Source organism: Schistocerca gregaria, unplaced genomic scaffold (assembly GCF_023897955.1).
Source record: "Schistocerca gregaria isolate iqSchGreg1 unplaced genomic scaffold, iqSchGreg1.2 ptg000455l, whole genome shotgun sequence".
In the NCBI taxonomy this organism is placed as follows: domain Eukaryota; kingdom Metazoa; phylum Arthropoda; class Insecta; order Orthoptera; family Acrididae; genus Schistocerca; species Schistocerca gregaria.
In genome coordinates, this window is record NW_026061874.1 from 1,742,752 (window position 1) to 1,748,751 (window position 6,000).

Consider the following 6,000-nt stretch of genomic DNA (forward strand, 5'->3'; position numbering starts at 1 on the left):
ATACATCAAAATAGTTTCGATTTTCAATATATCGATAGCTTCCTAGACCTCGGGAAACAAAACGCCGATCCGACCTCGGGACAAAAACGCCGACCTCGGGGGAAAAACGCCGACCTCGGGGGAAAAACGCCGACCTCGGCGTTATGACATGGTCATAACAGAAAAGACCCATTATTTAGAAAGTTTAGAATGAGATGTTCTAAATATTACAGATAATCTATTTACAATAATCTACAAGTACTGCACAATGAGAAGAGACTTTGAAATAGTGCACAGCCAGGAAGACAGAGGTTGCATTGCTGTTTCTAATCTTCTGGTGTTTGAGATTCAGAATCTAGGATTGCCTATAATGAGAACAGCAGGAATGAATGTCCTGCACCAGTATAGAACATACTCTGAAACTCCATAGAAAATCACATGGCACAATTATTTTACATCATTCTCAGCAAGCTACAGAAGCCTCTAATGGACATAACAACGTCGTCACCTCCTTCACCAGTGAAAGATCTTAGTAGCTATTGAGTCATGACTAGGTGGCCAATTAATAATTTGTTGTTCAAAGCTAATTTCAGTATAAATGGGAATACTCAGTGGACATCTATTACAGTCATATTTTACTGTCTAAGATATATCAACTTTCCAGACTATAAGTATAAGCAGAGCTCGGTCTTTCCCATTCCGAGTTTGTTTAGAATGTATCAAGGGAATCTGATCCACTGGGCATTTAGAGCAATCTGCTTTAAACAATATGAGCAGGCAGTAGACACAGACACGGAATTTTTCATTTCTCTCTGAAACGGTTACCTTCATCGTCTGCAAACATGTTCCGTGCTGCGGTACGTGGAGGCACTAATAGCAATAAGGTAGAACACAGAAGAAGCTTATAAGTTGATGTAATCGGCCAGTAAGAAGTAGTACAATTGAAGTTTAGTTATCGATTATTGACTTATTAGCCAACTTTGGTGCCTGGGACATGACCAACGACCTTAAGATTTGGCATGAAACGAGACCTGGCAGCCACGTTACACGAAGAATGTGAAAAGTGTCCATATGTATTAAAAACCTGAGAAATCCGACCGTTTTCGTCATTTGCTATCGAATCGACGTAATGCCAGATCGTCACATTGGCCGCTCTTCTCTCGAAAACGGTTACATTTATCGTGTGCAAAGCTATGTCGCGTGCTGCGGTATGCGGAGACACTAAAAGCACCATAGTAGAACACAGAAGAAGCTTCTAAGTTGATGTAATAGACAGCAAGAAGCAGTACAGTTCAAGGTTTGTTATCGATTATTGACTTTTTAGCCGGCTTTGGTGCCTTGGACATGAGCTATGACCTTACGATTTTGCATGAAGGGAGGTCTAGCAGCCACGTTGCACGGGAGAATGTGAAAAGTGTTCATATGTAGTAAGAACCTGAGAAATCCACCCGATTTCTTCATTTGCTATCGAATCGACTTAATGCCAGATCGTCACATTGGCCGCTTTTCTCTATCAAACGATTACATTTATCGTCTGAAAACTTATGTGGGATGCTGCGGTATGCGGAGACACTAAAAGCACCACAGTAGAACACACAAGAAACTTTCTAACTTGATGTATCGGTCAGTTAGAAACAGTACAATTCAAGTTTTAGCTATCGATTATTGACTTATTAGGTGGATTTGGTGCCTTGGACATGACCGACGACCTTAAGATTCTGCATCAAACAACGACTGGCAGTCACGTTGCACGAGAGAATGTGAAGAGGGTCCATATGTAATAAAACCCTGAGAAATCGCACCGCTTTCTTCATTTGCTATCGTATCGACGGATTGCAACATCGTCACATTGGAAGCTTTTCTCTCTCAAACGGTTACATATATCGTCTGCAAACCTATGTGGCGTGCTGCGGTAGGTGGACACACTAAAAAGACCATAGTAGAACACAGAAGAAGCTTCTAAAATGATGTAATCGGCCAGTAAAGAGCAGTACAATTCAAGTTTCAGTTATCGATTATTGACTTATTAGGTGGCTTTGGTGTCTTGGACATGACCGAGGACCATAATATTTTGCATGTAACAACGGCTGGCAGCCATGTTACCCAAGATAATGTGAAACGTGTCCATAAATAGTAAAAACCTTAGACATCGCACCGTTTTCGTCATTTGCTATCGTATCGACGTAATGCGAGATCGTCACTTTGGCCGCTTTTTTCTCTGAAACGTTACATTTATAATATGCAAACTTATGTGGCGTGCTGTGGAATGCGGAGACACTAAAAGCACCGCAGTAGAACACAGATGAAACTTCTAAGTTAATGTAATCGGCAAGTAAGGAGCAGTACAATTCAAGTTTTAGTTATCGATTATTGACTTATTAGCCGGCTTTGGTATCTTGGACATGACCGAGGACCATAAGATTTTGCATGTAACTACGGCTGGCAGCCACGTTGTTGTTGTTGTTGTTGTTGTTGTTGTTGTTGTGGTCTTCAGTCCAGAGACTGGTCTGATGCAGCTCTCCATGCTACTCTATCCTGTGCAAGCTTCTTCATCTCCCAGTACCTACTGCAACCTACATCCTTCTGAATATGCTTAGTGTTTCATCTCTTGGTCTCCCTCAACGATTTTTGCCTTCCATCCTGTCCTCCAATACTAAATACGTGATCCCCTGTTGCCTCAGAACATTTCCTACCAACCGATCCCTTCTTCTGGTCAAGTTTTGCCACAAACTTCTCTTCTCCCCAACACTGTTCAACACTTCGTCATTAGTTATGTGATCTACCCATGTAATCTTCAGCATTCTTCTGTAGCACCACATTTCAAAAGCTTCTATTCTCTTCTTGTCCAAACTATTTATCGTCCACGTTTCACTTCCATACATGGCTATATACCATAAAAATACTTTCAGAAATGTCTTCCTGACACTTAAATCTATACTCGATGTTAACAAATTTCTCTTCTTCAGAAACTCTTTCCTTGCCATTGCCAGTCTACATTTTATATCCTCTCTACTTCGACCATCATCAGTTATTTTGCTCCCCAAATGGCAAAACTCCTTTACTACTTTAAGTATCTCATTTCCTAATCTAATTCCCTCAGCATCACCCGACTTAATTCGACTACATGCCATTATCCTCGATTTGCTTTTGTTGATGTTCATGTTATATCCTCCTTTCAAGGCACTGTCCATTCCATTCAACTGCTCTTCCAAGTCCTTTGCTGTCTCTGACAGAATTACAATGTCATCGGCGAACCTCAAAATTTTTATTTCTTCTCCATGGATTTTAATACCTACTCCGAATTTTTCTTTTGTTTCCTTGACCGCTTGCTCAATATACAGATTGAATAACATCGGGGAGAGGCTACAACCCAGTCTCACTCCCTTCCCAACCACTGCTTCCCTTTCATGTCCCTCGATTCTTATAACTGCCATCTGGTTTCTGTACAAATTGTAAATAGCCTTTCGCTCCCTGTATTTTACCCCTGCCACCTTTAGAATTTGAAAGAGAGTATTCCAGTCAACATTGTCAAAAGCTTTCTCTAAGTCTACAAATTCTAGGAACATAGGTTTGCCTTTCCTTAATCTTTCTTCTAAGATAAGTCGTAAGGTCAGTATTGCCTCACGTGTTCCAGTGTTTCTATGGAATCCAAATTGATCTTCCCCGAGATCGGCTTCTACTAGTTTTTCCATTCGTCTATGAAGTATTCGTGTTAGTATTTTGCAGCTGTGACTTATTAAACTGATAGTTCGGTAATTTTCACATCTGTCAACACCTGCTTTCTTTGGGATTGGAATTATTATGTTCTTCTTGAAGTCTGAGGGTATTTCACCTGTCTCACACATCTTGCTCACCAGATGGTAGAGTTTTGTCAGGACTGGCTCTTCCAAGGCTGTCAGTAGTTCTAATGGAATGTTGTCTACTCCTGGAGCCTTGTTTCGACTTAGGTCTGTCAGTGCTCTGTCAAACTCTTCACGCAATATCGTATCTCCCATTTCATCTTCATCTACATACTCTTCAATTTCCATAATATTGCCCTCAAGTATTTCGCCTGTGTACAGACCCTCTATATACTCCTTCCACCTTTCTGCTTTCCCCTCTTTGCTTAGAACTGGGTTTCCATCTGAGCTCTTGATGTTCATACAAGGGTTCTCTTATCTCCAAATGTCTCTTTAATTTTGCTGTAGGCAATATCTATCTTACCCCTAGTGAGATATGCCTCTACATCCTTACATTTGTCCTCTAGCCATCCCTGCTTAGCCATTTTGCATTTCCTGTCGATCTCATTTTTGAGACGGTTGTATTCCTTTTTGGTTGCTTCATTTACTGCATTTTTATATTTTCTCCTTTCACCAATTAAATTCAATATTTCTTCTGTTACCCAAGGATTTCTACCAGCCCTCGTCTTTTTACCTACTTGATCCTCTGCTGCCTTCACTACTTCATCCCTCAGAGCTACCCATTCATCTTCTACTGTATTTCTTTCCCCCATTCCTGTCAATTGTTCCCTTATGCTCTCCCTGAAACTCTGTACAACCACTGGTTCTTTCAGTTTGTCCAGGTCCCATCTCCTTAAATTCCCACCGTTTTGCAGTTTCTTCAGTTTTAATCTACAGGTCATAACCAATAGATTGTGGTCAGAGTTCACATCTGCTCCTGGAAATGTCTTACAATTTAAAACCTGGTTCCTAAATCTCTGTCTTACCATTATATAATCTATCTGATACCTTTTAGTATCTCCAGGGTTCTTCCATGTATACAACCTTCTTTCATGGTTCTTAAACCAAGTGTTAGCTATGACTAAGTTGTGCTCTGTACAAAATTCTACGAGGCGGCTTCCTCTTTAATTTCTTAGCCCCAATCCATAATCAGCTACTACGTTTCCTTCTCTCCCTTTTCCTACACTCGTTTTCCAGTCGTCCTTGACTATTAAATTTTCGTCTCCCTTCACTACCTGAATAATTTCTTCTATTTCATCATACATTTCTTCAATTTCTTCGTCATCTGCAGAGCTAGTTGGCATATAAACTTGTACTACTGTAGTACGTGTGGGCTTCGTATCTATCTTGGCCACAGTAATGCGTTCACTATGCTGTTTGTAGTAGCTTACCCGCATTCCTATTTTCCTATTCATTATTAAACCTACTCCTGCATTACCCTTATTTGATTTTGTGTTTATAACCCTGTATTCACCTGACCAAAAGTCTTGTTCCTCCTGCCACCAAACTTCACTAATTCCCACTATATCTAACTTTAACCTATCCATTTTCGTTTTTAAATTTTCTAACCTACCTGCCCGATTGAGGGATCTGACATTAAACGCTCCGACCCGTAGAACGCCAGTTTTCTTTCTCCTGATAACGACATCCTCCTGAGTAGTCCCCGCCCAGAGATCCTAATGGGGGACTATTTTACCTCCGGAATATTTTACCCAAGAGGACGCCATCATCATTTAATCATACAGTAAAGCTGCATGCTCTCGGGAAGGATTACGGCCGTAGTTTCCCCTTGCTTTCAGCCGTTCGCAGTACCAGGACGGCAAGGCCGTTTTGGTTAATGTTACAAGGCCAGATCAGTCAATCATCCAGACTGTTGCCCCTGCAACTACTGAAAAGGCTGCTGCCCCTCTTCAGGAACCACACGTTCGTCTGGCCTCTCAACAGATACCAATCCGTTGTGGTTGTACCTACGGTACGGCTACCTGTATCGTTGAGGCACACAAGCCACCACACCAACGGCAAGGTCCATGGTTCATGGGGGGGGGGGGGGGGCAGCCACGTTATGCGAGAGAATGTGAAAAGTGTCAATAAATAGTATAAACGTGAGAAATCGAACCGTTTTCGTCATTTGCTATCCTATCGTCGGAATGCCAAATCGTCACATTGGAAGCTTTTCTCTCTCAAACGGTTACATATATCGTCTGCAAACCTATGTGGCGTGCTGCAGTATGCGGCGACACTAAAAGCACCAGAGTAGAACTCGCAAGAAATTTCTAAGTTGATGTTATCGGTCAGTAAGAAG